Source organism: Sminthopsis crassicaudata, chromosome 5 (assembly GCF_048593235.1).
Source record: "Sminthopsis crassicaudata isolate SCR6 chromosome 5, ASM4859323v1, whole genome shotgun sequence".
NCBI classification, from domain to species: domain Eukaryota; kingdom Metazoa; phylum Chordata; class Mammalia; order Dasyuromorphia; family Dasyuridae; genus Sminthopsis; species Sminthopsis crassicaudata.
This window is the reverse complement of record NC_133621.1, coordinates 78,704,837-78,726,871: the sequence shown is the minus strand read 5'-3', so window position 1 is coordinate 78,726,871 and position 22,035 is coordinate 78,704,837. Positions and strand designations below refer to the sequence as shown.

Sequence of the window (22,035 nt, the reverse complement as noted above, 5' to 3'; positions counted from 1 at the left end):
ACTTTTTGTTATATGCAATTTAAAGTCTACCTCCATAAATCTTAAAGGTTTGCTCAGAATTTTACTTGTAGCTGAGGATGACTGCTAGTTGTGTAATGACTTCAGGTCATTCCATATTCCATCTAAAAGATCCAAGGGGGGAAAACCCCAGCAATTTAGGTTCCACCTTTCTCGGGGAACAGCTGATTTTGCCTTTTCCTTCTAGCCAATGGTGATCAAATCTTTCAGAAAGGAAACCAGATGAGTCATCTTCTGCAGATAAGCTGAAATATTAATAGTTCTAGCTCCATAAGGCCTCACTGCAGCCAAATCACACAGCACGCCTACTCATCTCTATCATTGGAGAGGTTCATGGCAAAGAATCCCCTTCTAAACAAACAGCTTGGATCAAAAAGCTTCAGAAACTGATTAACAGCTATGAACAGTACAATTGAATCTGATTCTTAAGTCCTTCTCCCTCTCCCTCTTTCCCTGTCTCTCCCCCTCCTCTAACCAGTTCTTCACAGATTGGTCATTTTTTTTTTTTTTTTTTTAGACAGATGGACTTGAAACCTGCTTGATCTCGGAACATCACTTCCACAGTCACTGCGGTGAGTATCTTCCAAAGTGGGTCAACTCTGGGTTTTATGGTTTAACAAATGCTAAAAAAAATTAAAAACAAAACAAAACAAAAACCTAAGAATTTGGTATTTCGAAGGTGTATCTGTGTGTGTGTGTGTGTGTGTGTGTGTGATGTGTGGGTGAGACAAAGACAAGAGACAAGAGTAACAATGTGAGCTCCTGGAGGTCAGGGATGAGCTTTTTGTTTTTCTTTGCACCACCAGCGCTTGACAGTCTCTAGCCCTTAACGCTTAATAAATATTGATTGAAGAACGGATCAGAAAGGATTTTTAAGTTTATTATTCAGGGATGGAATGGGGGTGGGGAGTGCGGATGGATAGGAATGGAGGCCAGAGGCATGTATTTTGAGTGGAGCTCAGCCATGAATTAATTAAACTTGACCAGGAGAGTTGTGCGTTCCCATTCCCTTTCATCATCTCCCAGATTTTGTAAAATTAAGTCGGCTCTGGGCGGAGATCCTCAGAGCCACCGTGCAGATATGATTCCGCTCCAGCCCAACGGCGGGGAGATTTGCGGGGCGCTGCCATGCTGCCAGCAGGGGGCGCCACAGAGTACGCCCTTTCCGGAGGCTTTGTTTGATTCTTGGATCCAACTTTAAGTCTCGGGTCCCGCACTGATGCTCAAGGCCGGGCTGACCCGATGATAAGAAAGGTTTATGAGCTTTGTACTGGTCTAATGGTCTACGCCACATCAGGCCCTGCCATTCTGTCAACTAGTCACAAACTGTTTTTTGTTTGTTCCTCCTTCCTTCCCATCCCCAGGCTCCTGCACGTCCAAGGGAAGCTGGGAGCCGCCTAACGGGGCCGCGGTGCGGTGGGCACGCTGCCAACTCCCTTCTCTATGGAGACAGGATGGAGACGGATGGGCGGGACTTCCGGCGCTACCGGAAGTGTGAGGCAGCTAGGGGTTGGTCCGAGGGGGAGTGATCGTCCCAGGTCTGTCTACTTCAGTCACCGGGCTAGCTGCCGTGGCTTCGCCGCCTGTTCGCCGCCTCTAGTTCTTGCCGGGTCGGCTCACGCGTGGTGCGGTCGCTGAGAGTAGCCGGGGCTGGTGGCGAAGGCGCCCGTGACTGGCTGTGAGAGGTAGCGGTGGCGGCGGCGGGAGCGGCGCGAGGCTCCTAGGCGGCTCTGACAGGTGAGAGTGGCTTCCCCGAGAGGGCAGGAGCCTGCTTCCGCCCGGGCCTCTGCGCCCCTGCGCTTGTTTTAGGGGCTCGTAGCCACCCTCGGCTCCTGGGAAACTGGCCGCCATCTTCCAGACTGGAGCCCCCCCCCCCGCCCCCTCGAGAAGGCGGCACGGGAACCGCCGGGCTCCCTGACCCCCAACTTACCTTCGACTTTACGTCCTGAGTGGTGGGGAGGGGTCTTCGTCACTCGTAGGGTGGGACGTGCCCTGACGTGGGCGCCGGATGTACCCCCGCCTCCCCACTGGCTCTGGGGCTGGTCCTTGATGCTGTGCCTCCCGGGACTTTCGGGCAGGAAGCGCGGCGTCTGTCAGTGGTGTGGCAGCTGTTGAACAATTCGGGACCAGTGAGCCCAGGTTCCAGGCCGCGCTCCCATCAGCAGGCCCTTATCCCCTCCTGAAGGTCTTCCTTTCGTCTTTGACTCAAAAAGACCCGAGAAGTCCCTGGGAACAAAAAGAACAAGAACCAAACCCTGTTTGGCTCGTAATTTTTTTGGCGTGTTATTTTTTTAGGAATAGTTTTTTAAGCGATCGAGGGCTGGGGGCTCTATTGGTGACGCTTTGGTACCTTCGCCTCGGGTTTGCTTGCAGCTTTGAGAGGTTATGTGACCATTGAAAATGCACGTGTTTTGATTTCATTCCTTCACTTAACATGTGTTGAACCAGTCCTAATGGTCATTTACAGGTTGGAGAAATAGCTCCGTGCATTGCAAAACACACTGTTCTTGGAACCAGATGATCTGGGTTGTTTTTTAGTGACTGCTATGTACCTTATGAACTATGCGACATTGGGGAAGTTACTTCCTTCTGATAAGCTTCTAGTTCCTCCTCAGTTAAATACAACATGTAAATGTTTGCTTTGATTACCTCACAAGTTTTTTGTGAGGTTCCCATAAAATCATTTATATGGAAATCCTTTACTACACAGTGCTTTGCTTCCTTCCCTCACCAATTGTTCATATTTACATTACTGTAAAACTTAGTTTTGCAAAAATATAGTCAGTTTCGTTGTGGTGTAGTTTATGCGTTTATGCAGGGCAGAAATAGAAAGAATGCCTGTTTGGAATCAGGAACTATGAATCTGATTTTTATTATACTTACATTTACGACGTAATTATAGCATAATCAGTTCATCTTAATGAGACCCAAGTTCCTTCACTTGTAGAATGGGAAAAGTAGCCACCTGTTTCTTTGAATGTTTGAGAGTAAAGTGCTTTGTAAATATTTAGAGATTATTATAAACATTAGCAAGTGATGATTACAGAGGGATTGAGTTTTATTATCTCTGCCCTTATTGACTACGGGCAAATAACATAACATTCTTGGCCTCAGTTTTCTCCCTTCAGAAAATGGAGAAGATTGGTGTAAATGACGATATTCTAGATCTGTGCTCTAAAATGGTGGCCAGGCCCTTCATTGGGTTTGATTGTAACCCCTAGGGAGTAAGCTTGAATGACCCTCACTCCCTCTCCAAACAATTTTCGGGGCGTATATGAGTCTTACCCCAGCTTCCCCTAGATAACTAATCACTGTGGTGTTGTCTCCAAACAAGTTATCATACCTTTAATCCATTTTTCTCTAATAAACTCCTTTACTAATCCTTTCTATACCTGACTCTTGTGGCTCTGCAGGGGCATTATTTCTCTTAAGCTACAGGTTTACAGTGATCCAAGCACTCAAACCAGTAGTTTTTCAGGGAAAATACTCAATTTGCTCTTTAGTTTATTTCTACTTCACCTCCTAGCTCATTTCTGGATAGAATCAGTTATGGTGCAGGCATCATATACTGTGTGCAGTAAACAGTGGTAAATAAGAGTCCTGGCCATGCTGAGGAGGAACTTGAACCTTCCGCCCTGTTATAACAATTTTTTATGGAGTGCAAAACCATTTTTGAATTATTAACAAATAATATATTTTCAAGTTATTCTCTTTTATCTCACCCCCCCCCCCAGGCTTCGGTTAAATGACTTGCCCAGGGTCACACAGCTAGGAAGTGTTGTGTCTGAGACCAGATTTGAACTCGGATCCTCCTGAATTCAGGGATGGTGCTCTATCTACTGCGCCACCTAGCTGCCCCCTATCTCATCCTCTTTGAATTATTTTTGTATAAGTTTTGTAATTTGCGTAGTTATTGCAGTTCTACATACATACATACATATATATATATATATATATATAATTTATAAATAAATTAAAATTTGGAGGAAGGGTACCCAATAACTTTTTTTTTTTTTTTTTTTTTACTAATGAGATTGTTCATTGGAAGAATTTGGGGATGAGTGGTCTAGAAGAGATTAGAAGCAGTTTGGTGTACTAGGAACTTGGTTTGCTGTCACAGGATCCCAATTTAAATCTTGCTTCTTACATATTACCTACTAACCTTTTTGAGCCTCTTTCTTCCTCTGTAAAATAAGATATCCCCTTTGGTCATGTCCATCTCTTTATGATTCTCTGATCTCCAAAGTCCTTTCAGCTCCTAACTTCTTAAGCTTAGTAAACTTCAATGGTTCCCTCTTAGCAAAGAAATAAAGTTCAAGTTCTTTAGCCCTTGATTCAAATCTGTTAATAACTTGAGACCACTTTAACTTATCCAGACTTTGCTCATGTAATTGTAGAAAGTGTTTGGATTTGGAATTATAAGAATTGGATTCAAATCTTGGTTATTTGGACTTTGGACTGGTTGCCTATGAGGTACCTTCTTCCTTATCTTTCATTTTATGAGCATGAAATGTCTTTCTTGTCTCATCTTGCCCTTTTGTTAAAATTCTGCCCATCTTTTAAGACTCATTTTAGATAACAATTTGCCCTTATTTCCTGTACCTCCTGTATTAGGCAGTGATGTTTTTTTTTTTTTTTTTTTCCTCCTTTGAACTTCACTTGACATTTGGTTTATTTCTGTAATATAATTAATATGCATGATGTTGTGTTCCAGTACCTTGTATATATGTTTCCATCCTGTTCCCACAGATGGAAAGCTCCATAAAGTCAGAGACTCTGCTTTATCTAAAAGTTTTATTTCTCAGTGCCTAGGATATGATAGTTACTTTAAAATGTTAAATTCAGAATATAAATGTTATTAATGCCACTTCTGCTGGTCAAGACTATATAGACTAAGACTCCAGAGGCAGATGTTATTTTAATTTGTTTTCAATTAAGTTCATTGTTTTCAATAATTTGGAGGTAGCCATCTTTAGAGAAAGATGATAAGCATTAATTAGTGACTTGGAAAAAAGTGTTTATTTGAATTAAAAAAAAAATGTAGGTTCATGCTTTTTGGAATCTTGAACTCTTGCAGCAAGTAACTTGAATACCATTAAAGGAATACTAATTATCTTTGGAAAATGTGGCTTTCAATTTAAAAAAAAATATTCTGAATTATAGATTTGAAAAAGCACATGTAAAGAGTGTGATTTCACTTTCTGGTTTTGCAATTGACTTACTTCAGTTTCTCCTCTACTAAATGTTAGTCACAGGCAGTTAGGTTAATGGAGTAAGTTGATAAAGTGATTTAGGTATTAATTGGAAGCTAAAAGTTTTAAATTTTTATTAGACAAAACAGTTGTTATTTATTTGAAATCTAAATGCCATTGAAGCTTTCTAGATGAACTAAAAACTACTATAGGTTTTTATAGTTTAGTATTGAAAGAAAGCAAAAAGCAGGTTTTTTCCGCTGTTATTATTGCATCTGTAATTTGGAAAAATAATGATGCTGAATCTCAAATAATCAACTTCCATTTCTTGAAGATTAAATAGGTAATAAATATGAGACCAACTTTAGAACTAGAAAGAGCCTTAGAGATAATCTTTTTCAAAATATTCCTTTTGTATTTGAGGAAATTGAAGGCCAGTAAAGTATACCAAGGCAACAAATAGCAGTTCTGGCATCTTAACCTTTTAAAGGAATTTACAAGAAAATTCTCTCTCTCTTCTCTCCTCTCTCTCACATACAGAAGGAGATTTTCCTTTATATGATAGTAACATACCCTGAATTAAAAATGACATGCTGATAAATGTCTAACACTGGATTTGACTTTGGATCTTTCTGATTCCATGCACAGTAGTCTCTCTGCAGTGCCTCCAGCAGTCTTTTCAGATCTAACATTGTGCTTTCCTTGTACATAGTAAGAGCTTGATAAATATTGATCGATAAATGCTGTGAATATAAATTAAACATTATCCAAGTTGTCTTTTTCAGAATGATTGTGTTACCTTTAAATTGTTAACATATTCAAAATAGTGTTATAAATTTAATGTTTTGAAGGATAATCCATTATGGATTGGGAAAGAATGGAAAAAGACAATTTATTCTTCTTGCATCTTCAGTTATTTGGAACTAATTCTCTTTTCCCCTAAACTACATCCTTCCTCCCTTCTAACCCCCACTTTATTATTGGTCCCTCATATTCTCAGGCTAGGAGCCATCTTGGTTTCCTTCCTATCTTTCAAACTTTTCCCCCTTTCCAAGCTGTTGCCAAGACCTGTCCTTTGCATCTTTTCAACATCTGTGAAAAAATGCTGCCTTTTATATTCTGACATTGTCCCCACTCTAGCACAAACTCTTATTGCCTCATACCTAAATTTTTGAGATAGTCTGTTGGTGTGTCTGCTGGCTTTAAGTCTCTCCCTACTTCAGTTCTTCATTCATTCACTAAAGTGGTTTTTCTAAAACACAGGCCTGATCCTGACAACCCCAGTCTCCTACCCGCGAACTTTAGTGGCTTTCTTTGTTACCTAGAATGCTCTCCTTCCTTTGCTCTGACTGCTGAATTTCCTATTTTCGTCTGATCTTTTTTAATTTCATTACCTTCCCTCTGGTAATTTAGTCCCATTTATCCCTTTTATAGCTTGCCATGGGCATGTTGATTATCTGTTAGACTGTGAATTCTTTGAGGCTGTTCTTTGCCTCTTTTTGTATCCTCAGAATTTAGCATAGTTACTGGCCAGTAGTAGGTACTTGATGAATGTTTATCAATGGATTATTCAAGAATGAGGTAAGAAGGGTCTGAACTAGGTTGGAGATCTTGGGGATGGAAAGAAGAGGTTGTATTGGACAGATTTTGAAGGACCAATGAAATAATTTGATATTATTGGGGAGAAAAGGAATCACATTTAGGAAATATTTTATCAACTTTGTAACATACCTTTCACTCATAACTTTATAATTGAGTCCACAAAAATTACGTTTTCTTCCCATTGAGTCCATTACTTTGTTCTGTAGATAAGATTAATAAGTATTTATTGCGAACCTACTCTGTGCCCAGGCAGAAACTGTCCCTGTTATCAGGGAGCACCCAACCTAATCAGGGAAACATGTAAATACCTATGTAGAGCCAAAATATGTACATATTTAGGATAAATTGGGAATAATTTCTGAGGGAAGGCACTGAGTTAAGAAGGTGAAACTTTAAGGAAGTTAGGAGATCCAACAAGGGTACTTGACAAGGGGGAAAAAAAGCATGGAATCCAAAGAGGTTTGAAAAAAGGTCTGATTTTTAAAAATTAGAAAATATTAATAATTTATGTTTTTAATTTTTTTAAATTTTGTAAATCTATGTAAGTATATCTGTTGAGCAGATATTAAAAAGTGATAGGATTAAAACATTTAGGAGGAAGGAAAGGAATAATAAACTTAATTTAGAGTTGTGAGGGAAATTAGAGATGTGAGGGAATTTAGAGATTATATTTTTTTTTAAGAAGAAAAACTTTTTTCCCAAGGCAAAAAAGTTGTAATTCTGGGATCTTAGCCTGTGGTTTTTAGATTAGGAACTTTTCTAAAAAAATACATTTATTTTATTTTATTTTATGTTTTCTGAGGCTGGGGTTAAGTGACTTGCCCAGGGCACACAGCTAGGCAGTGTTAAGTATCTTTGATTAGATTTGAACTCGGGTCCTCCTGAATTCAGGGCTGGTGCTCTATCCACTGTACCACCTAGCTGCCCCTAAATACATTTTTTTTTTTAAAGGAAAGAGTTTTTCCTTTATATAATAATGGTTTTCTTTAAAATAGGGATTAAAAAATTATATGCAGGTCTAAAAATAGTTTGTTTTTGAAAAAAAAAATTTTTTTAAATTGATGTTTTCCTTTTAGTTAGGCAGATGGCTTTAGAAGTCTAGGAGGATTTGGTTTGGAAATCTTTTCTGTTTTCCATGTTTCCAGATAATTATTTTATACTCTAATTATATATGGTATTCTCACAGTTTTTTTTATTCAAATTTACTTAAGCTTTATAATAACCATCTGAATGTAGTTGCTCTCTTAGCATTTTCAGGTACTGTCACATGTAATAATAAATATCTGAGGATTTTAGGAGTAAAGCTGCAAGAGTCATTAAAACTTACTTAAGCATTGATTTTTTTTTTTTCCCCAGCCCAGTCTCCCTCTTTCACTAATGAGGAAATTGAGATATTAGTGATTTACTCAGGATCTTGATGGTGTAGTCAGCATTTGAACCCAAAATCCTCTAACTTTAGATCTATTGTTCTTTTTACTATCATCCTCAGTATTTAGATAAATTGGAAATTGAATGAATTCTTCAATTCATTTCAATAAATGTTTAAATGCATACTATGTATGAGCATTGTGTTAGCCCCCAGGATACAAAAGACTGTACAGTTCTCTAACCAAGGAGCTTACATTTTCCTGAAGGGATGAATTTACAAGATTAGCAAATAAAAAATAATTTTTGGAGTTAAAGAATATAACTAGACATCAGAAATAGTTTTGAAAAGGAGTTAGTATCTAAACTGAGACTTAAAAGTAGAGATTTTAAGACAGGCTTATAAGGAGGAAATACATTCCATGCATAAAGAACAGTCTATTTAAAAAAAAAAAAAATAGTAGTGCTAAGCTATGGTAACTGCTAGTTACCAGTTTGGCTGGAACTTAGAATGTGTTTTTGTTAGGGGGAAGGAGCATATGAAATGAAGGGACCAGTTGTGGAGTGCTTTGTGTTATACAAAAGTTTGTATTTCATCCTGAAGACTCGTGAAGCTTTTTGAGAAGAGGAAAGATATAGCTAGACTGGTGTTTTAGAAATATTAATTTGACAGTGATGTAAAAGTAATATTAGAAAAAAGGAGAGCTTCAAAGTAAGGGAGGGCAAATAGCCCATTGTAGCAGTATTGTCAAGAAATTTGAACTTTGAACTAGGATAGCAGGTTAAGAATGGAAAGAAAAGGATGGCTGTGAGAGAGAAAAGTAGATTTGACAAAATTTGGCAACTGTTTGGTTATGGGGAAAGGTAAAGTAAAGGGAAGGTTGACTGAAGTTGCAAACCAGTGTTAACTCAAAAGATGCTGATACTGGAAAGAAATAAGGAAATTTGAAGGAAGAATTTTTGGGGGGAGGGGAGTAGGAGTTTAGGGATATGTTTGGTTTTGAAATATCTGTAGGATTTTTTAAGTTGAGATGTCAAATCTGAAAGTGGTAACATGGGAGTATAGTTTGTGAAAGACACTAGGGGCTTGATAGCTATATGTTTATATTTACATTTACATAGGTATATGTGTGTATGTAGACATATATATTAGGGATTATATGCATAAGCAAGAAAATCAAACCCTTGGAAGATGATTATATTTACTGAGTGGGAGATGAATGTGGTGGTAAAGAAGCCTGAAAGAAAATTATTTTATCAGTAAGACAATTAAAATCAGAGCACTGCCATAAAAATCTAGTAAGCAGAAAGGGGTTGACAGTTTCATAAGCTTCAGAGAGATCAAATAGAATAAGAACTGAGAAAATTGCATTTATCAATAGAGATCCTTTGTAATCTTGGAAAGAATAATTTCAGTCATATGGTAAAATTCAAAGGCAGATTTCAAGGTGAGGAAATGGAGACATTGAATGTAGAATATTATTCCTAGGAATTCTGGGGTGAAAGGAAGAAGGGATATTTGGAGAACCTTCTCTTTATGCTTTTTTGCCCTTTGAGATTCTTTAAGTTTCATTTAAGGTTTAACTCAGAGACAATCTCTCAAATGAAAATTTTTCCAGGGATACTCTTTTCTCTCCCCTCCTTTCCCCCTATTATTAGTAACTCCTCTATATTACTTAATATTTAATTTGTTCAAATTTTACTTTAATAGAATTTAAGCTCAATGTCTTCCATAAGTGTTTGTTTCTGGTTGTTAGATGGAGACAGGAAAAAAATGATTGAGAAAGTTTTCCTTTGGAAGAAACAGGAGGAGATCAGATCAAGAGTAGCTGTAAAGATTTTGATATTGGCAAAAAGAACCATCTTTTTCTCAGAGATTGAATGAAGCAAAAGATGAGAGAAAGGGTACAAGATGTAGAAAGTTTTTTGAGGTGTGGAGTAGGAAAAATTGGGTGCCAGTACGGGAATGACTTCTGTTTTCTCAGTAAAGTAAGATCTGTCTTGAGAAGAAGAGGTTAGAGGATGAATTGGGAGCCTTAAAGAGAGAAAATAAGGCTTAGACAGTGTGATATTGAACTAAGGAAGACTTAAAAAAAAAAATTCTAGATACTAGTGAGTGCTCAGTCTAGTTGAAGCCATCACTTGATACTTAATAGAATTGTGGTGATTACTGGGTTTGTATTTCTATTACTATTGGTGACTTGGTTTTAGAAATTTGCCAGTCTTTTTTGGTAGAAGAGGAAGCTTGGTAGTATGATGCTTAATTATGAGTTGTAAACTTGGACTTCCTCTAATTGTGTGATTGACAAAAAAGTTAAAGGTTGAATTAATACCCTTTTATAATTTAGAATGAAACTTTGAATAACTCAAATTTGTGAAATAAAGTTATGTAAGAAACAAAATATCTTACCGAGAACTCCACTGACTCACTGGTGAATGCAGGAAGGAAAGATTTATTTTACATTCTTGCAAGAATGGGTGCCTAGGTGAACAGACACACCTTTGGGACTCCAAAACAACATTTTATTTCCTAATCAGAAGCACAAGTCCTTCCCTTGATTCACTGCTAATTGGATATTACAGAAGTTACATATTATGAATCATCTCATTACATAGCTATTCATTTCTCACAGTTATATTTTTTGTAGGGTGAACGTGGGCTCTCTTAATGCTTGTACTAACTGATCAAAATATCCTAGAGCTTTTCTTTTTCACGGGAAGCTAGACAATGGAGACAATGGACAAGTAGCTGGTCTGGAGGACTTTGGATACCCAGGTTTAATGAGACTTTTTGAAATAAACATTGGCTAAACTCAGAGATTCCTGCAAGTGCTGGAACTAGTTTTGATCAGTAGAGAAAGAAAAGCAAACATCTTGGTTTTTGATTTCTCTTAGAAGTAGACATTTTTTGTTTCTGACTTATCTCAAGAGCAGCAAACTTTTTTGATTTATTGTATATACAGAAATCTTCACCCTAGACCGCCCACTTCCCACCTGACTTATGTATAAATACCTCACTCTTTTCAACTCTTCTTTGAGCAGATGGGAACACTGTCTCGTTGTTCCAAGTTCGTAAGCTTCATCTTCTCAGGCAGTAAATGCATCTAATGATGTAGGTATGATTTTTGCAAAATGTGATTAGACTTTGTCTTATTCCAAGTCCCCCTTTTGGACTTGAGACTTCTTTAGTTTTAGCATTTCATAGGGGTTTTTATTTTAACAGTAGACAATAGAAAATTTGTTGTATAGTCTTCAGTTTTCCATTATTGCTTACGGCACATTTGACTTTGATAATTTTCTTTAAATTACACTAATTCATACAGCTTCTTTATTTTTAGGTTAGTGACATTTTTAATTTAGTAACTTTCTTTTCTCTATTTACAGTTTAGATTTTGTTTTTCTTTAGCCGAGAATCACATTTTAGTGTATGATTTGGCCTTAAGATTCTTTTACAACCTTACTTTTGTATTAAATTCAAGCTTTAGCCTTATGTTGTCTGGAACTCAGCCTGCATGGCACTTTCTGGCCATTTCTATATCTTGTTGTCTCCACTGGGGGAATCCTTTTGTTCTTCCATCCTTTGCACTTTGGCCTTATTTAGTAACTGGACTGGATATTTATTTGCACGTAATGTCACATCCATTTTGACCCTCCTGTTTCAGTGTTTCTTTATGAGTTTTGAATGCAGCCTTCCTGAGGTCGGGGACATTTGCATTTCTACTCCCCCAGAATTTAAAATTGACTCTTGCCCCCTCACCCCCCCAAAAAAAAAATAATCCTTAATAAAGCTTCATCTATTGTTTTTTATCTCTATCTCTGAAATCTAATTCATTACTTCTCCTTTGTTTTCATCCTATCCTCCTCTCTCCATTTCTATTTTCCTAGTTTTTGTGCATTCTTAGCATTATTAAAAATTAATAATAGTTTTTTATTTTCAAAATACATGCAAAGATAGTTTTCAATATTCACCTTTGTAAAACTTGGTGTTCCAGTTTTTTCACCCTTTGTTTCACTACCCCATTCCTCTAGATAACAAATAATCCAATACAGGTTAAACATGCCCAATTCTTCTAAACATATTTCCACATTTATCATGCTTGCATAAGAAAAATCAGATCAAAAAGGAAAAATGAGAAAGAAAAAAAGCACAAGCAAACAAGCACAAAAAAATAAAGGTGAACGTTCATTCCCCATGGTCCTCTTTCTGGGTGCAATATGGCTCTCTCCATCACAAGTCTATTGGAATTGGCCTGAATTATCTCATTGTTGAAAGGAAAGAACTAAGTCTATCAGAATTAATCATCTCATGTTACTATGTATAATGTTCTCTTGATTCTTCTCACTTCACTTTGTATCAGTTCATCTAAGTCTCTCCAGGTTTTTCTAAATGATCCTGCTGATCTCTTCTTGTGGAACATCTATTTTCCTTTTTTAAAAGAAATGGCTTTACATCAAAACAATTTAAATATTTACCTTAATACAGTTATTGTATTAATATACAAAATGCTTCTTTAAGCATTCTCTTAAATTATTAGGACATTTACTATTATTTGTTGTCACTTTTTTGGTGGTGGTTTTGCTTATTTATGCCTTTATTCTATTTGATTTAAAAAATATTTATATATGATTTAACTGCTTATGTGTTTTATAGTTAAACAAAATTAACCATGAAGAAATAGGTAAGTTTTGTTTCACCATTTGTATTAACATTTTTTTTTCCTTAATCCCATTAACTTGAATACAAAATAGCTTCATTATTTTGGAGATTTGAATTATTGTTTATTGTATATGTCTTATTTGAAATGAAATTTCAGTTAAATACCACAACATGAAGGGAAAATAAACTTAAGATAAATGAGAATCAGGATAAAAATCATGAAAGGAAAATCAGTATCATAGATATGTGCTAGAAAGGAATCTTTGAACTTCTTCATTCCAACTCTTTTATTTTCTAGATTGGGAAATAGGTTTAGAGAAGGAAAATGATTTTCAGAATCACTTGGGTAAGAAGAAGCAAAGTTGGATCAGATTTTTTGGCTCCAAATATTTTCATTGTTTATAAACAATTATTCATTGTATATTTTTGTATATATTTTTTCAAATATCTTTGATTATGTATACCATGCCTTTTGGCATATTTTTAAAGCTGTAAATAATGAAGAAAAGGTAAAAATTTAATACTTTTTTGTACTTGTATTACATGTTTATAATCGGAAGTTCTTTTTGTGCTTCAGAAATACTTGATTCTGTATTTTCTGGCTTTGATTAATTTAAGATAAAATCAAAGACTTTTATAACCTACCTTTATCAGAAAGGAGTTTGAATGTTATTTTTCATTATAGTTTTTATGCTCATTTTAAATCTAGACATAATTGTATACACACACAATTTCCTATAATAGAATTTTTACATGGGCTTTTAATTTGGTACTCTTTGGTACATCTTAACCAGAGTAATAATACAAAAAGATGAATTTTTTGACTTTGTACATTTATGTTTCAATGGCCAAAACTAAACAGCAAATCTATTAAGTACAGACTTCATGAATAATCATTGCCTGTTTAAATAGTTTTTATGTTACCTGATTTCAGGTGTCAGAATAAGAATATTCTGGTAAGGAACAGGGACCCAACTGTGAAACTTGTAACAATGAAATTCATATATATCTTACAGAATTATGTACATTATTTTTCAGTTATAAATACTAATAAATTTATTTAAATAAATCTGCTTAATGATGATAATTGATTTTTGTGAATTAGATATTAGTCTGTGTTTGGAGTTGAATGCTTGTACAAAACAAGCTGTGCTGTGTTTTTCTGTTATTGTTGGGGAATTATTTTACATGAATACATTTTTTTCAGTTTGAAATTTATTTTTTTAAGAATTGGTATTTGGGGGCAGCTAGATGGCTTGGTGGTTAGAGCACCAGCCCTGAAGTCAGGAGGATCTGAGTTCAAATTTGACCTCAGACACAATACCTAATAGTTGTGTGATCCTGGGCAAGTCATTTAACCCCAATTGCCTGGGAGGGGGAAGAATTGTTATTTGAACCACTTTGCATGGAATTTTTGATTCTTGCCATTAAAACTTTCCCTAGTTGAGTTAGAATCAAAGGAATGAATTTAGAGTTGGAAGGGAGCCTAGAATAAGAATAAGTAAGGCCCTTATCTAAAGATGAAGAAAATGAGTCCTAGAGATAAGATAAGTAACCTAGGTTAATTATGTAGTAACTGGTTGAACTAGTATATGAACTCTTATCCACTGACTAAAATCGGTGCTCTTTTGAATTACATTTTGCCTTAGTTCTATGCTTTTATTATAGTGATGTCTTGAACGAAAATGTGTTGGACATTTATATTCCATATGCAAAATGACTATAAACTGTTATGCTTTTATAATTATTCTTTTTAAGACTGTTTATTGTGTTCACTTATGATTTAGCTGTTATTTAGTCAATGTCTGTTGTCTACTATATTCTTGGAAGTCTTAAAAATCAGCAGTCTTATTCGAAATTCTAAATTAAACTCTGAGGTGAATTTTCATGTTCTTACTATGTAGTATTGGCAAGCATGAGCTTTTTTTGGCTGTCTGGGTTAACTATGTACATAATTATGCCCATAAACTTTTACGTGGATCTGCATAGTTGTACTGGGCTCTTTTTATCCATCTCGGTAGTTCTCTTTAAAACCACGGTTTTAAACTCTTACTTTTCTTTAAAGCTCTTATATATGTAAGTTAATTTTCCTCATCTGTAAATTCAGTAAAAATTATAGTTGGGGGTAGAGATGGGGAAAAGAAGGGATAAGTTTTCTGTTGGTAGGGATTAAATGCCTCTTCTTCTACTTCCTTAACTTGACTGAAAAGAAGGTGTCATTCAATATGATACTTATCTCTTTCCTTCAAAGGATTTAATGACCCTAGAGTTTATTTAATCCAGTTTCCTTATCTTACAGATAAGGTGACTCAAGCTCAGAGACTTGAAATGATTTGCCTTTGTCTTAGATGACAAGTAACAAGACCAATCTTTGAGCTTAGATTGTGGCACTAAAGAAATAGTATTATTTCAACTCTATTGCATTTTCTTAGTTTTTTTAAACTTCTGTAGTTTTAGGTTGTGTTCTCCTTCTTGTCTGTCATAGAGGATGAGGTAGTCTTCTTCCTTGCTAAAAGTGAATTTTTCTACATGTTTCCTTGTACAAATTCACTTCTGTAATTATCTTGACTCACTAATCTTCTATCTCTATATCTATGCTAGTTTTTCTTACAAACATGCCCATGGTTCCCCATTCTCAAAAAGTCATCCAAATCATGCTCATGAACTATATATATTTCTCCAAATTCTGTCCTTGGACCCTTTTTCTTCCTTAAGTAGAGGTCTGAGCATGTTATATAACCCCTTCATCCTTTCTCCTTCTCATTCAGTAGACTTCACTGGCTCTTTATTACTTCTAGGAGAAAATATAAATTTCTGTTTTCACTTTTAAAGCCTATCTTATATTAGCTCTTTCTTTCTTTTGTAGATTCTACTAGCCTTCCTGGACTTTCTGACTTCCTTGCTGTTCCTTTAACAAACCCACCATTTTTCAACTTTATGTACTTTTATTGGTCATCTCTTAAGCCTGCATTTCTGCTTGTCCTCATCTTTACTTCTTGACTTTCTTCAATTATCAACTTAATTTCCACCTGGGATTCTTATTGGTGCCTTCCTTTTTAATCTATCTCAATTTTATCTTGTAAAATATCTTGTTTGTACACTTATTCTCATGTTGCTTCCTCCATTAGATCTTGAGCTCTTTAAGGGAGGAGACTTGTTTTTGTCCTTTTTTTTTTTTTTTTTTTTGGGTATCTCTAGCATGTTGCATAGTGCCTGGTACATAGTAGGCTTTTAATAAGTATTTATATCTTTTAATCCTTATTTTAATGATCATCCCTACTCAGTCTTTTATATTTAATCTAACTCTTTAAAAATTTTTCCCCATTGTGCTTTAACATTCTTAGTTGTTTCATGTCCTAAAAAAAAAAGGAAAACCATTGATCTCTTTTAATCTTGTTATTGATCTTTTGTTGTTCAGTCATGTTCAACTCTTTGTGACCCCATTTGGGATTTTCTTGGTAAACATACCGTAATACTTTGCCATTTCCTTCTCTAGCTGATTTTACAGATGAAAAAGCTGAGACAAGTAAAGTAATTTGCCTAGGATCACACAGCCAGTAAGTGTCTGAGGCTCTGTTTGAACTTAGATTTTCCTGATTCCAGCACTCCATTCACTGTGCCAGCTAGCTATATCATTATCCCCTAGCAGTTATCTAAATTTTCTTTTACCTTCACTCCTTCACAAACTTTTAGAAGTGGTAGTCTGCTCTAGCTTCTTGCACTCCCCCTTATACCCTCATTTATTCTTTGATTTCTTGACTAAAGGCTCCCATTTGAAATTCTATGACCTCCCAACCCCCAAGTCTATTACCTTTTAATTCTCATTCTTTTTGGTTATTTTGTTACATATTTTTTATTGCCCTTTTAGTTTTTCTTTTCTTTCTTGACTTTTGTTACACTGTTCTATTTTGTCCTTCCTCTATGACTATTAGACTTTCTTTGCTTTCTTAGTTGGTCCTTTATACCCCTAAAATATGGGCATTCCCTAATTATTGCCTTGGGTCCTATCTTTTACTAAATAGGCTTTTCTTTGTTAATCTCATCTATTCCAGTGTCTTAAATCATTATAACTCTTCAGATTTTTTCAGATTTTTCCTTTTGCTTTTAGCTTTTCCAGTCATTGATTCCTGCATTTCTAACTGAATACTAACATCTATTGCTACCTTAAACTTAGAATCTTCCCTAAACCTATTCCAATCATTTTTGATGGCACCTATTATATTCTCAGTTACTTAGTTTTGAAATTTTGGAGTTAATCTTTGCACTTTCTCTTTCTCTCAACAACCCTATTTCCCCATCCACTTATTTGCCAATCCTTACAGTTCTGCTATAACATTATCTCTTGTAGCCTTCCTTCCTTTATACTTAAGCTACTTCCTTAACTCAAAACTCTTATTACCTTTAATCTTATTATTATAATATTCTTTTTTTTTTAGTTTTATTGTTGCCTTTGTTATATCACCATAGTTTCCCTTTCTAGCATCCCATTCCAAATAACTATTCCTTATAACAAATAATGTTTTATAAAGACCAAATAAAAGATGGAAAAATTGAACACAATTGATTAGTATATCACATGAAATTAAGTGCACTGTGTATCACACACACATGCCACATCTGTGAAGGGATGAGTTAGGAGATGGCTTCTCATTTTTCTCCTTTCAAGCCATGTTTTGTCTCTATAATTTTTCAACAGTTACCTTTTTGTGGTTCTTGCTGTTAATATTCTTGTAATCATTGTGTATATTATTTTCTTGACTTTATTCTCTGAGTCAGTTCATGTAGATCTCTCTGCATCACATTTGTTATTTTTTATAGCACAGTAATATTTTATTATGTTCCCATTTTACAATTTGGGTAGTCATTCATTGTTCAGAGAATTTCATATAAAATGCTTCTGTAAATATCTATGTATTATAGTAATTACTTAATAAATGTTTATTGATTGATCAGTATTTATTTGACATGGCTCTTAATCAGTGACTTCTTTGGAGTATGAGCCTTGTAATTAAACTCTGGGTCTAAGAATATGAATAGGTTAGGTCATCTTATTTACATAATACTTTACTAATGTGCCCATTTTTCTTCAACTCTTCCAACATTGCTTATTTCCATTTTTGTATTCATTGCCAGTTTTTAGGGTGTAAAGTAAAACCTCAGAGTTCTTTTGATTTGTAATTCTCTTTATATATCTGTTTATAGTTTGCAGTTTCTTTGAGAACTGTTTGTTCATTTTTCTTAATGTCTTTCTGCTTCTAGTTGCCCTCTTGTTTCATGTTGTGCCAGAGAGGTTTTCCTAATGTTTAGGGCTATCATATTTAGTGGTTTCTAGAGAAAACATTACTGGTATCTATAATCTAGTTCCACTTTATTTTGATTGTATTATTTCATATTTCTTCGATTGATACATTTTGTGATCTGTAGACCAAAAGGTGATGCAAAATAAAAGATATCGATCAGGGGTAGTTAGATGAGGCAGTGGCTAGAACACTGACCCTGAAGTCAGGAGAATCTGAGTTCAAATCCAGCCTCAGACATTTACTCCTTCCTAACTGTGTGACCCTAGGCAAGTCACTTAACCCTAGTTACCTCAGGGAGAAAAGATATCAATCAAAATTTGAAAAAGAGAAAATGATCTGATTGTGTAATATTTTAATATGTGGCTGTTTCTTTGAGTTTATGTGCTCCATATTATGTCAGAACCAGTAGTAATTATTTCATAGTGATATATGTATCATCCTTTTGGACTATCAAAACTTCCAGTGCACAGGGAAGGCTCTTTAAAAGACAGCTACCCAAAGTTGAAAATACTCAGTGGGTTTGTATAGCTCACTAACCTCCACTAATATGTTTTTTTCTCAGTAGTTAGCCAGAAGACAAAATAAACTCAAAGCAGGGTATTTATTAGAATAGCATAATAGGGATATTTGTAATATCTCTTCTATACATTTAGAACAGAGTTTCCTGAAAGTGCACACACATCAATGAAAAGAGTACAGAGTTTGCATGTGAAGATTCTTACTAGTTGGGAATTCCTATGGATAGGCAATTTATTGCTCTTTGTTGCACAAGACTGCTGGGGACATTTCTTCACTGATTGGCAATTCCAGCTGGAATCCTTGGCTGGGAAACTTAGATTCCTTCAGAAAAATAAAGACTTACTCTAGGATCATTGGAAATCCTTCTTAATTCTCTTTTGTTAGTTTCAATTTTTTTTTTTTTTTTTTTTTTGTTGTTGTTGTTGCAAAAGAAGGATTGTATTTGCAAGGTAAAAATAATCTGGGAAGAGAAACAAAACAAAACAGAAAAAACAATGTTCATAGTTTACACTCATTTCCCAGTGTTCCTTTTCTGGATGTAGCTGATTCTGTCCATCATTGATCAATTGGAATTGGATTAGCTCTTCTGTGTTGAAGATATCCACTTCCATCAGAATACATCCTCATACAGTATCATTGTTGAAGTGTATAATGATTCCCTAGTTCTGCTCGTTTCACTCAGCATCAGTTGATGTAAGTCTCTCCAAGCCTCTCTGTATTCCTCCTGCTGGTCATTTCTTACAGAACAATAATATTCCATAACATTCATATACCATAATTCACCCAACCATTCTCCAGTTGATGGACATCCACTCATCTTCCAGTTTCTAGCCACTACAAAAAGGGCTGCCACAAACATTTTGGCACATACAGGTCCCTTTCTCTTCTTTAGTATTTCCTTAGGATATAAGCCCAGTAGTAGCACTGCTGGGTCAAAGGGTATGCACATTTTGATAACTTATTGGGCATAATTCCAGATTTCTCTCCAGAATGGTTGGATTCTTTCACAACTCCACCAACAATGCATCAGTGTCCCAGTTTTCCCACAGCCCCTCCAACATTCATCGTTATTTGCTCCTGTTATCTTAGCCAATCTGACAGGCGTGTAATGATGTCTCAGAGTTGTCTTAATTTGCATTTCTCTGATCAATAGTGATTTGGAACACTCTTTCATATGAGTGGAAATAGTTTTAATTTCATCGTCTGAAAATTGTCTATTCATATCCTTTGACCATTTATCAATTGGAGAATGGCTTGATTTCTTATAAATTAAAGTCAATTCTCTGTATATTTTGGAGATGAGGCCTTTATCAGAACCTTTAACTGTAAAAATATTTTCCCAGTTTGTTACTTCCCTTCTAATTTTGTTTGTGCAGAAACTTTTTAATTTGGTGTAATCAAAATTTTCTATTTTGTGATCAATAATGGTCTCTAGTTCTCCCTTGGACACAAACTCCTTCCTCCTCCACAAGTCTGAGAGGTAAACCATCCCATTTTCCTCCAATTTATTTGTGATTTCGTTCTTTATGCCTAAATCTTGGACCCATTTTGATCTTATCTTAGTATTTTGTGTTAAATGTGGGTCCATGCCTAGTTTCTGCCATACTAATTTCCAGTTTTCCCAGCAGTTTTTGTCAAGTAATGAATTCTTATCCCAAAATTTGGGATCTTTGGGTTTGTCAAACACTAGTTAGTTTCAATTCTTAAGGGCAGTAGCTTCTCTCATGGTAAAATCCCAGTACAAAGCTCTATGCCATCTACTGGGTTTTTTTTTTCCTCCGTTCCTGAAGAAAATGGCATTTAGAAAACCAATTTCCTTGAAATCCTTTCAGGTTGCATGCACATAAAAATTTCCTATGGCTTTGTGCTTCTACAAGATGTCAGTGCTGATGAATGAGGAGGAGAAATGAATCTATCTACATGAAAAGGTAGTTGAAAAGAAAGTTAAGAATTTTCTTGGCTCTTGAGGCCTGCATCTTGCAGCAAGGGAGGAGGACATGTTTATATGTATGTGTTTTTATGTGTATGTGTATGCACACACACACTGGCATCTTTTGTTTTTTACATTACCTACATTTCTTCCTGCATTCTTTATTCTACAGCCTTGCTGCCTTCTCTAGAACTGTTTTAATTTTAATACTGAAAAAAAGAGGAAAGAAAAAAAATAATGAAAACAACCAGCAATCTGAAATCAAATATTATATATATTTTTCTGTGCCCCTGAACCACAACCTATTTAAAGGAACAGAATCTAGTTTTGCTTTGTTATTGATATGGTCAAATATGCTGATGATTTTTCTTTTTTTTTTCTTTTTTTTTATTTTTTTATTTTATAATTATACATTTTTTGACAGTATATATGCATGAGTAATTTTTTTATAACATTATCCCTTGTATTCATTTTTCCAGATTTTCCCCTCCTTCCCTCTACTTCCTCCCCTAGATGATAGGCAATCTCATACATTTTACATGTGTTACAGTATAACCTAGATATAATATATGTGTGTATATCCAATTTTCTCGTTGCACATTAAGAATTGGATTCCGAAGGTTTAAGTAACCTGGGTAGATATACAGTAGTGCTAATATTTTACATTCAATTCTCAGTGTTCCTTCTCTTCTGTCCATCATTGATCAACTGGAAGTGAGTTGGATCTTCTTTATGTTGAAGATATCCACTTCCATCAGAATACATCTTCATACAGTATTGTTGTTGAAGTGTGTAGTGATCTTCTAGTTCTGCTCATTTCACTCATATGCTGATGATTTTTCAAATAAAGAACCAGAATTTCATTTTTAGTATAAGTTTTATCTGGTCGTAGTGTATAATCTTTGTATTACAATGCTGTATATTTAAAATTTTTGCACTAGTGTTCATTAGGGAAATTGATCTGTAATTTTCTTCTGTTTTTGCTCTCCCTGATTTAAGTATAGTACCATATTTGTATTATAAAATAAATTTTGAAAAATTTATTCTTTGCTTACTTTTCCAAGTAGCTTATATAGTTTTAAAAATTAATTGTTTAAATATTTGGTAGAATTCATTTGTGACTACATTTGGTCCCAGGAATTTTTTTCATAGGGAACTTATTGATAGATTGTTCAATTTCTTTTTTAAAGTCATTATTTAGCTAATTTTACTTCCTCTTCCATTAATATGGGATAATTCTATTTTTGTAAATATCCGTCTTTTCCCACTTGGATTGTTAGATTTATTGCCTTATAATTAGGCAAAATCTTCTCTCAAACTTCTTTTGTTAGTGGTTTTTTTGTATGTATCTTTTTCTAAGATTGATTTCTTTGCTTTGCCCTTTCATTATTCTTTATCTATGTTTTCTAAATTTTTATTTATTTGAAGTTTTAAGGTTTTTTCCTCTCTCCT

The 22,035-nt window shown here is 35.1% G+C and overlaps 1 protein-coding gene across 2 annotated transcripts in view; it reads left to right on the top strand.

Moving 5' to 3' along the window:
- Positions 1–330: 330 nt before the first annotated feature.
- The window catches only part of WDR37 (WD repeat domain 37), a 99,848-nt gene continuing 78,143 nt past the window's right edge, over positions 331–22,035 (top strand). The window contains exons 1-2 of one of the 2 annotated variants that reach the window (XM_074267217.1): positions 331–424; positions 536–590. The gene's annotated coding sequence lies outside the window, so the exon portion shown is untranslated. Of the gene's footprint in view, positions 425–535; positions 591–1,525; positions 1,756–22,035 lie in introns of those variants that run through there. The other variant, XM_074267216.1, reaches the window with a different exon arrangement.